Genomic DNA, 11,717 nt, shown 5'->3' with positions numbered 1-11,717 from the left:
TATATATATATATATATCCTGCCTCACAGTGTAGCCATAATATGCCACTTGTACTTTAACCTTGAACACAGCTGTATTGTCTACAGGTTGCAGAGAGAGAAAAAGAGAGAGAGAAAAATCACACTTGCAACCAGCCAGATCTTTTACTTTTTTGAATTTCCTCAGGGGCTTACATAAAGACATTAGCATTAACTCAGCACTGTGGGGAGTCTCTGCATGCCTGAATTGTCCCTTAGCTGCAAAACCATAGGAGGCATTCCTCACTTTTGGCCTCAAGCTGGCTCTGCTAGCTGCATGCTGTTCTGGGTAGAAGCTGAAATGGCATGTTAGATCATGAGATTGCCCGGTGTTGCAACTAAAGCTACCCATACAGAGAGATGAGCAAGATTTGATAAAGGTGAGAAACCTGCTTTTTTATGGTATAATAATTAAGATTGTTTGACATATGTAAATAATCAACTATCCCTTTGGGATAGTTTCATTTTTTCCCCCTCCTCTCACTTTCCTGCATCATAGAATATCAGGGTTGAGAAGGGACCTCAGGAGGTCATCTAGTTCAACCCCTTGCTCAAAGCAGGACCAAGCCCCAGTTTTTGCCCCAGATCCCTAAATGGCCCCCTCAAGGATTGAACTCACAACCCTGGGTTTAGCAGGCCAATGCTCAAACTGCTGCGCTATCCCTCCCCCCATCCATTGTAATGCTGAGTGTCAAACACAATTATTATTTGTATTACTTTTTCACAAGGAATTAAGTGCTGTTTTCTGCTGTGAACTCTTAGAAAGTTGTTTTAGTTTATTCCCCCAACTTATTCTTTATTTCACGTTATCCCCATGGCAAAAATCGTAATAAGAACTGAAAATGGCCACAATGTTGATCAATTCATAATCCAAAGGCACAAGATTCTTGTTTTACCTTTATGTGGAGGTAGGTAGGTGGGGGTGAGGGGGTGTGAGAGAAATTCAAGAACAAAGGGACAGTGAATGCCACACTTCATTTTCAAAGTCATAACTGATAAAAAGGGAATGCTTTTTCACCCAGTAGGTAATTGGATTGTGGAACTCAGTTGTGCTATGGGATGTTACTGAGGCCAAGGAATTAGCGAGACTCAAATTGGGATTGGACATGTATATAGATAATAACAATATCCAGAATTCCAAAAGTAAATATTAATAAAAAGTTCCTGAAGGGATGTAAAACCTCATGCTTCAGGATTTAAGCCAATCTCTCCCTATTAGGCTTGGGAGGTGACTTCCTTGGGGAGCAGATTATCCCACATCTGAATACTGAGGGGTTTCTTGCACTATCATGTAAAGTAGTGAGTGCTGGCCACTGTTAGAGACAGGATACTACACTAGATGGACCCAGGTCTGATCCAGTATGGAAATTCCGATATTCCTACGTAAAATAATTACATTGAAATCAATTTGTTGCTGTCAGAATGCAGGGATGATGTACAGTTTCTATAGTGATAATTTAATGGTGTTTCCATATTTTGAAGTAATAACCGTATCTTGACTCACTGGTCCAAGTGTCACCAGTAGACAATTTGTCTCAGTAACTGTCTATTATGCAAATCTCTGTGATTTGACTGGCTGACAGCCCTTGTTAGCCAGAGTGCAGGGACTCTCATAATCTCTCCATTGTCATTTGTACAGACCCATACACAGAATAAGCAAAAATAACCACTTTGACTACTATAATCTCTTTGTTCTCATTGGCGTCTTTTCTAAGTCTCTTCAAGATGCTTGCTAGCAACAAAGCCCTCACCTCACTTCTGTCAAATGAGTAAGAAAATCCAACATCTGCATGAAAGAGAAGGGAAAAATGTGACAAGCAAAGAAAATGGGACTGTCACACAAAAGGAAAAAAATTTTAAATGAAATCTTTAGACTAGAGCTAGTCCAATTCCCTACTCTTCCCCTCCTCCCCCCAGACACTGGGGAAATGTTTGAGTTTTCAGCTATGATGCAAAAACTGAAATATTTCAGATGAAAAACAAAAGATTTTGGATAAAACCTTCCATTTTCAGCCAAAATCTTTTGGTTTTCAGATTAAATATTTCTACTTTCTTTTTCTCTTCACAGAAATCAGGTATTTTTAATTAAAAAGTTAATCAAATCCCCGATTTTCTGTCAAAAACCAGTTTTGATGGAAAATTTTAAATCCATTCCTCTTTAGGCTCATTTTCTCCTTCATGTTTTCCCTTTCATCCCTCTGAACCTTTGTTTTCTTTACTTCCATTTTGCTAAAAGTGAACTCATTCCTCCAGGTGTGTGGGGGAATCGGCATCCTATTAATTCAGTACTAACTATCACATGGGGAAACAAACTCCTTGGCCTTCGGCCTCCTCAGCATTTATTCCCTGTGAAAAATCTGGTGTATGATTTCCAAGTTTATTCACCCCACCCTGTGCATATTCATAAACAGGAAGCAGATTTAAGCTATTGTTTCAACAACAGCTTCTGTGTATGATTGTGTTATTTACGGATGGGGAGGCCACCGGGTGCTTATGTTAAGTTGCCCAGCTCTGCATCTGAAAACTCAAAACTGCAGTTAAGTACTTAATGCAGGTGGATATTTGGTTGGTCTGCTGTCAAAATGAGCACCCAAATGCAGAGCTGAATATGTTAATGTAGGGCCAGACCCAAAGACCCTTGAAATCAATGGGATTCTTTCCACTGACTTTAATGGATCTTTGGTTCAGAGTTTTAGGTCTCATTTATTTGTTTTTTTTTCCTACTGCATTCTCAGACAAATAGAAACCAAAAGAGTCCAATATTTGTGTGAGGAGAGGGCTGGGTGTAGGAGCTGAGGTGTCTGTGTTAAAGAAACAAGCTTACTCTCAAAACTTGGTGAAACACTTTGCTTTTTGACTTTGAGTTAAACCCCAAGGTTCCCAAGAAGGTGCCTTTTAGTTATTGAAAACAAATTGTGAGGACAGATACCTCAAAACAAAGTCGTATTTTTATGTTACCAACAAAGAGTTATGTAGGAGATGCAGAGAGTGTTTCTTGTATATGTGAGCCTATATTCCCAAAAGCATAATGGCCACTGAGGGGGAGAAGAGTATTTTTCAGTATATGGCATTTCCATCATTCCACAGATGTATTAGCTTTCAGGCGTCATAAGAGCTGGAGTGAACAGCAAAAATCCATGGGACAGGATTTAAAACTTTATGTACATTTTAGTCTGAGACTCCTCTAAGATTTAGTAGTGACACTCAATTTGAAGATGGCCATGGCCCGTGACAATAAAAAAATTTGTCTATATTTTATAAGGTGCACCTGCCTTGCTGAAAGGAAAACATGAAGCTTCCTGGTGTATGGTGGGAATGTTTTGAAAAACATGGCTGGAGATTCTATATTTCCTCATATTTCACACAACAAATCATGAAGTTCTCATCAGGACTGCAGACGATTTTCACTGTTTACAGGAATAGCTATAATTTTCATTTTGAAACTGGCTGAGGAAACAAAAATCTACAAAGGAAATTTAGAGGAGATATTTACTGTGTCTGCAAAGCAAAATAATAAAAAGAGTAATCCTGACAAGCGGTTTAATTTATATATTATCATGATTAACAACATTACATCTGCAGCTATTTGTTCCTTTCCCAAGAAAGGTAATCCAACCCTGGAAAAGAGAGATAATACATTGCCTTGAACTACAAATTCATTTCAGCATAATAATTATAATTGATGTATTCTGAACTGTTATCTTGGGGGAAAAGGAATTCAAACATATTTGTACATGAAATCTAAAAATAGGTATAAGAACCTGACTAGAATACTGTGAGAGCTTTCTATACAAATATTCAGTTTGCAGCACGTGGGGGTGTGAATCTACCCAGCAGTGTCCAGCTGCACACCAACTGTCCATGTGGATCCTGCTGACACACACTAAAAGTTCAATAGTACAAATTGATCTACCCTATTTTGAAATATGAGTAGATCAACTAACATTAACAAACTGTTAGCACACATCAGCATGGGCAGATAGTATGGGGTAAATTCACACCCCAGCTTGCTGCAAAATAAACATTTGTGTAGACAGGTCCTACGTAGTATATAATACCCTAATTGGGTCTATAATGGATTTCCTTTCTTGCTGGTATCTTATGACACCTTTTGTGTGCTGATTTTAAAGGCAGAGTGCTTGGTCACCTAGGACATGTGACTTAGACCACATTTTCCAACTTCAGTATTGTCTTTGTTCTGTTTGATGCCATGAAAGAGAATTTTTGCACTTTCATGGTCTCTTGCATGGAAAAGATCCTTCAAGTATAAAAATGTCATTCTTGAAGAAAAAACGTTAGAGGGGCTTGGTAATTCCTTCTTTAAAGCTTGCAATGTTGTCTCGAGAGAGCATTATTCCCTTGGCCAAAATGTCCCCTGCCAAAACTAACGTGGATCTGTGCGATAGAGGGCTGCATAAAATAAGTGCTTGAATTTCAGTGGGCTTGTACTCTGCGAGTGGGATATTAAAAAAAAACAAAACCCACCACTCCATAGGCCTAACTTTTTTCCCAATTGAAATCAATGGGACTTCAATGGAACACAGTTACCACCACACTGAGCCCTTTTGAAAAATATAATATTAAATATGGTGGGATTTTCAACACTTGCTCATATAGATGGTGGGATTTTTGGCTGAATGAAGGCTGAGGTGCAGAGGCTCAGATGATCTAAGTGTTAGTACTCCTTCCTTGTGACAGTGTCCGTATCCAAGCCAATTTAATTTCTTAAGTGAGGTCTCATGAGCCATTATCAAACAGTGCACTTATATGTGCTTGGTAGCACTTAAAAATAGTTGCATATTTAACATAAAAGCTTTTTAAAATGTATTGGTTGTCAGTGCACCATATTTCCAAGCATTTCCTTCTTCTGTTTGAATATTTTCCTCAAAATAAAGGTTAGGCTAGTTAGACGGTAGTTTTTCTGAGTCTTCGTTTATATGTAAACCTTATTTGCCTTTCCTTCAGTATCAAGAATCTCTCCTGGAGTTATTGAAAATTATTTTTTAGGATTTTCAAGATTTCTTCTGCTCATTTTCCACTTAAGCGAATCTTGTGTTACTCTGCTAATTCAGCATTCTGTTTTGTAAAATTCTCAATAAAACATGTCTTTGTTTACCCTTTTCTCTCTTGTTCTTCAGTTTTGTTGCCAGTTGCTTCCTGCAGAGCCCATTCTGATTTGATTTCCTTGCCATCACTGACCAGTTGTTTTGCAGAGAGAGAACATATAGCTAGCGCCCTATCAAATTCATGGTCCATTTTGGTCAATGTGACGGTCATAGGATTTTTAAAATAGTAAATTTCATGATTTCGGCTATTTAAATCTGAATTTTCACAGTGTTGTAATTGTAGGGATCCTGACCCAAGAAGGAGCTGTGGGGTGGTCATAAGGTTACTGTCGGGGAGTTACGGTACTGCTCCCCTTCCTTCTGCGCTGCTGCTGGCGGCAGCACTGCTTTAAGAGCTGGGCTGCTGGAGAGCGGTGGCTGCTGGAGGGGAGCCCAGCAGTGAAGGCAGAGCCAGCAGCAGAGCAGAAGTAAGGATGGCATGCTATGGTATTGCCACCCTTACTTCTGTGCTGCTGCCTGCAGATCTGGGCCCTCAGTCAGCCGCCGCTATACTCTGGCCACCCAGCTCTGAAGGCAGCTGTGCAGAAGTAAGGGTGGCAATACCGCGACCCCCCTGTAACTCCCTTTTGGATCAGGATCCTCAATTTGAGAAACGCTGGTCTCCCCCCGTGAAATCTGTATAGTATAGGGTAAAAGCACACAAAGACTAGATTTCACAGGGAGAGACCAGATTTCACGGTCCGAGATGCATTTTTCATGGTCATGAGTTTGGTAGGGGCCTACCTATAGCTGATAACTTCTTCAGCTATTTTGGAATCTTCATTTGCTTCCTCATCTCAACACTCACCTTTTCTCATTTTGGCATGCTCCTACTTTGCTTTAAGTTTTTCTGTTTGTCTGCATGTATTTATAAAATTCTCATGAGTACCATTATTTTGTTTCCTTTTTTCTCTCTCATTTTATGATCTGTTTCTATCATTCCCAGCTCTTTTCCATTCCTGTAAAGTACAATGATTTCATATGCTCCAGTTCTTTCAAGTCTACTTTAAGCTGCATGTATTTGTTTTAAATGATCAACCTTGTATTTTTTAAGTTGTTGTAGAATTTTCCTTGACACCCCTCAAACTCTAACATGTGGTTTGCTTTTGAGATGTTTCCCTTTTAAAAATATCTCTAAAACATTCCCCGCTTTCACTGCTTATCTTCCTAACACATCTACCCCCATGATATTTCCCATGGCTTTGAAGTACAGATGCTCAATAGTTGTACCCCTATAAAATATTCTCAACACAATTTATTCATCATCACTGGGTTTCTCTAAACTGTTGTGTGGAAAAAAGAAAAGGAGTACTTGTGGCACCTTAGAGACTAACCAATTTATTTGAGCATAAGCTTTCATGAGCTACAGCTCACTTCATCCGATGAAGTGAGCTGTAGCTCATGAAAGCTTATGCTCAAATAAATTGGTTGCACCTTAGAGACTAACCAATTTATTTGAGCATAAGATTTCGTGAGCTACAGCTCACTTCATCCGATGAAGTGAGCTGTAGCTCACGAAAGCTTATGCTCAAATAAATTGGTTAGTCTCTAAGGTGCCACAAGTACTCCTTTTCTTTTTGCGAATACAGACTAACACGGCTGTTACTCTGAAACATGTTGTGTGGAAATGATTTTTTCCTATTGGCACTTTTCCCCCCTCTCCCACAAAAGGATGATGTATTAAAAGAGACTTTCACCCTATAGAGCAATAGTTGGTGCCCAACCCTTTTCCCATAACATGAGCCCAAGCTAGACGAGGGAGAAAAAAATCAAGACTCATCTCCCAGAAATTATGGGACACCTCCCTGAGCTAGTGCAAAATGGAAGGTGGTCACACAACCCCCTAAAACCTATTAATGATTAAGAAACCTTAATATTTCAGATTAAGAAATCAAGAGTATCAGTGGCCTTATCTACACTTGCAGCAGTGTGCAGGGTACACGGAGCAACTCACCACAGTGAAAAGCAGGCTACATACTACTGTGTGTAGCTACACGGGCAGTGAATGGCTCTTGCAGGGAGGAGGCAGCACCCAGCTGCCAGAGCTTGTCACTGCATGAAGGAAAAACTCTGGCAGGGGAGAGGTAGTGGTGAACTGTTCCCGCAGCTCCCCCGCCCCCATGGGGAACTGCACTGCTAAAAATAGCAGTGTAGGCAGGTGAGGTAATGCTTAGCCATGTGGAGAGCTGTGTAAGGTATATACCCTAAGGTCTTGGCATGTCTTTACTCACTTAAGCAGTGCTTCACCCGCTACGCTGCTATTTAGACCAGTGGTGGGTGGTGGAGGGAGAGGGAGGTGCCGTGTATGTACTCTACACACTGCCATCATTGTAGACAGCCTGTATAAATACCAGAAGTATATCTGTCTGCATAAAAAACTTCTGCACTTCTCTGCTTAATGTAGTTATACTCTGAAAAGCTAGAGGTTGCTCCTGCAGCGTTTATATGTGATCGTCCTCACCCATGCAAATGGTCCCATGGAGCCCGAGTGACGATGAGCAAGAGGATCAGGCTGGAATACTGTCAGAATGGCATCCTGGAGTTCCACATTCATTGTCTCTTGGTGAGTTTCAACCTGCTTCTGTACTTGCCACAAGATCATACTTTTATTAATGCATAATTATTTCCAATTCCGTCTGCTAATTAACTGTGCTCCTAGTGTTTGCACAAAGGCACTGGAAACAGGCCTGTTTATTCCCATTAGCAATTCCTTCTTTAATGCTTATTTTATTCTGATTGCTAATCATGAGGTTGTCTATTAGATCAATATATTAGGTTTACATTAGGATAGAATGGGTTATTACAAGCTTACAACAGTGATGTGGTGTTAAATGACAAGACATGGTGTATTGAATTCAATAGGATTTTAATGTGCACATCTGAAGGCAGAACTTGGCTTTTAATTTTTAAAATTTTAGAACAAAGTTTTTATTTGCTACACTGGATTTCTGACTACCCTGTCCTATTAAGAAATTTAGCTCCTGTTTAGGTCAATTACTTGTTTGTGAACTAATCTTGATCCTCTTCTAATTAATCTATTAATTGTGTGTATTTAGGCCTCCATCCAGAAAAGCACTTAACCACATATTTATCTTTAAGCACACGGTATGAGAAATGTCTGTTGCTGGAGTCCCTCAGGAACCAGGTAAAGAGCTGCAGGATGAGGTAGATCATCTGTGTAGCACCTGGGAGCATGATGACTTAATCAAGAGGATGCATATGGAAACATCAGGTATGGAGGATGGTGGCTGACTGCAGCTGACTACAGTGGTACCAGATGAGGAAGGAGAACCAGCCACTCTGTGGGGAGGAGACTGGCTGCTGACTGCCTTGGGCAGCAGATAGTGCTCCATCTACCCACCCAGGTTCAAGAACCCACAGTCAAGAACCTGGGCTCTAGCCCGAGCCCAAATGTCTACATTGCTATTTTATAGCTCTGTGGACATGGGCCAGCTGCAGGTGTTTTATTGCAGTATATAAAGATCCTTTGAAACCCAGCCCTGCTGATGGAAGAATGTTGCGGATGCTCCAGGAGAATCAATCAGGATGCTAAAAGCTCCCAGTCAAGTATTGATCCAAGTTAGAGATTATTATACTTCTCATTTCTTGTGACCATTCTTTGTTCTAATACAGTCCAAGCAGGTTTTAAGGAAATTCAGGTGGGTAAGTGCAGTTTTGCAGCACAAAACAAAAGTTAGTCCAAACCAAAATAGTTTTCAAGAAGAGATGCTTTCATTTTCTTTCCTTCTCATGGATGACTTTAAACTCCAGAACTGCAGTGAAAAGGTACTCTTTAATGTAACCATCCAGTTAAAAACAAACAAACATACAAACCTCGATATAGAATACTAATGGCTGAATCCAGTAGGCACCCATCGATATTTCATTTAATAAACCGGCATGCCAGTCACATTTATTCTAAAGTTCAGGTTTAATTAAAAGATAAGACTAGGGAAGCAGCTTGGCTAGAGGATAAGAGTGTTGAATTCTTTGTTTATGATGACAACGCAGGTGCTTTTATTTTTTAACTAATCTCAACTTACTGTCAAATCAAGAGGCTATTTTTATATTTTTAGTATTTAATGAATTACCCAAGCTCTGCTCATGCTTCTTCATAAGAAGCGCTGAGACTGAAACATTAACAGCGCCCACGGTGTGGAGATTAAGAGCCATCTTCTTTACTTTCATACTGTACAAACTTTACCTCAAAACTTAAAATTAAACTCTTGGGTCATGAAGATGATGTAGCTCAGCCACAGAATCTCATGCGTATGCACAAGGTGTAGGTCTGGCCATAACGATAAGAGGGGAAGTGATACTCAACCCATATGTTACAAACCCATGTACCAGGAACAAATCTGTTTTAGGAGTTTCTCATACATGTCAGAACTAAAGATGCTCCTGAATCAAGCTCCTGGGAGGTGCTCAGCACCCTTAGCTCCCATTAGCCTCAGTGCAGGAGGGTGCTTGGTTTCTTATTCTAGGTGCTCATTCCCAACAGGATTGTGCTCCCAAGTGCTGGATCTGTATAAACTGGAGAAAGTACAACTCTACATCTGGATCACAATTCTACATCTGTCCCCTAATTCTATTCTGGTCTGAACCAGAATCCCAGATCCAAACACCCTTCTATTTTGTGGTTCAGTCCCTCCCTTGTTTCTTTATAAGAGTCCCATCTTGTTACTCTTCCTTTGCAGCATCAATGTGAGGTGGCTGAGGGAGGCAGTGAAATACTCTGTGTTACAGTATCATCTCTATGGGGATGCTTCAGCACTCACTCGCCTTTTCATTGGACCAGGGTGGTATCTCCCAGGCTCTCAACAAGTGTGGTGCCCATGTGAGTGCTTGTTGGCTCAGGATCAATTGAGTTTGGACAGAACCGATGCTATTTGGGAGGGGATGGCCAAGGTGCTATCTGCCTTCTCACGCCTCTTGCTAATCAGACTTTCAACCTGGTGAGGCTAGGCTGGCTATTCCACAATTGCCCCTGAAGTTAACAACAGTACTGTGACACTGCACCCCATATTCTCCACAGTGATCTTATATGATTATGGCATAATTATGATGTATTTTGTACAAGATGGGTCACGTATGGTGTCATTGGAAAAGTTATGATTTGCTGAATAGGATTATCCTAGTTGTATGCATGTATCATTTTTGTATCTGAGGTTATGAATATTGACTATGTGTCTATATTTCACATGTTGTCACACCTGGGTGACATCTGGTAATGGGCCGTTAGGGAAAACAATAGGCCCTAGGACAAGCTTATCCCCCACCTGATGAGCCTTCCTGTGGATGTTTCGTCCAGCCTGTAGGCAATGGCTGCTTTGACTCTGCAAGGGCATGTGACCAACCCACATGACTCTGGACTCCATTGTGGGGACCTGTGATTTTCCACAAGCTGGTCTGAGAACTGAGTTTGGAACTAAGGGTTCCTACCATAGGTTAAAGCTATATAAGGCAGGGAGTGATGTTGTTGGTTCTTCAATCCCCCTGCAACTAAACACCTAAGAGAAGCTCCAAAAGAAAAAGACTTGGAATGGGGTTGGGGATCCCAAGCTGCAAAGCAAGCACAGCTTGTGCCTTGAGAATCTGCAAGCCTGTTTGTATCATCAGTCAGGGTTATAAACTGCTAATTCATATCCAATCTATCTAGTGCGTTAAGTTTAGTTTGCATTTTCATTTATTTGCTAGGTAATCTGCTTTGATCTGTTTGCTATCCCTTATAATCACTTAAAATCTATCTTTTTGTAGTTAATAAACATTTTATGTTTTAATCTAAACCAGTAAGTTTGGAGTGAAGTGCTTGGGAATCCTAGCTCAGGGGGCTGTTGCATTTCCTCTCCACATTGAGAGAGGGGTGAACTCTATGAGCTTATGCTGTACAGTTCCCTGTGCAGTGCAAGATGGTATAATTTTGGGTGTATACTACAGAGGGGGGTGCATGCCTAGGGAGCTGGGAAATTGGCTGGTGTCTGTTTGCACTCAGGTAGCCCAGTCTGGGTGAGTGGCACCACCTGCTGTCATGTTGGGTGATAACAGGGCATGAGTGAGGCTAGCTGTGTCCCCAACTCAGCTGTGTGTCTTAGAGGGGTGCTTTGGTTCCCACAGCTCCCAGACTGCACCCCAGTGGTGACAACCCATCACAAATACTAAAGGATATTTTTTCCCGCCTTTGCTTAACAAGGCGTTTACAACCTTTCCTTTTGAACATGTCCCTCAAGCAGCCTAGCCGTAGCTGTGTCACTTCCATGTAAGCTCACTACGACATGCTCTGAGGAGGGCTACAGTTCAAACTAAAATTGTTAGTACTTGTGGCAACAGTAGTGGGCATAGAACATGGGGCGGGGGGGCAGTTAGGGCTTAGCTGTACCAGGTAGTTCAGCTCAAACCTAGTATCAGAAGATGTCACTACAGGCAAGCCGTCATTTCAGAGTATTCTATTGTTGGCTTATTCCAATCCCCCACAAGAAATAAAAATGATTTTCTGAGTGCAGGTTTCAGAGTAGCAGCCGTGTTAGTCTGTATTTGCAAAAAGAAAAGGAGGACTTGTGGCACCTTAGAGACTAACAAATTTATTTGAGCATAAGCT

The 11,717-nt window shown here is 40.9% G+C and overlaps 1 long non-coding RNA gene across 1 annotated transcript; it reads left to right on the top strand.

Annotated features, from left to right (window-relative positions):
- Positions 1–279: 279 nt before the first annotated feature.
- On the top strand, positions 280–9,415 carry LOC141984125 (uncharacterized). The gene is made up of 3 exons (XR_012638659.1): positions 280–397; positions 7,527–7,685; positions 8,222–9,415. It is a non-coding gene; the product is annotated as an uncharacterized LOC141984125 (long non-coding RNA).
- Positions 9,416–11,717: the final 2,302 nt, after the last annotated feature.

Source organism: Natator depressus, chromosome 3 (genome assembly GCF_965152275.1).
Source record: "Natator depressus isolate rNatDep1 chromosome 3, rNatDep2.hap1, whole genome shotgun sequence".
Taxonomy (NCBI): domain Eukaryota; kingdom Metazoa; phylum Chordata; order Testudines; family Cheloniidae; genus Natator; species Natator depressus.
The sequence above is the reverse complement of the archived record's forward strand: the minus strand, read 5'-3'. Positions and strand labels throughout refer to the sequence as shown.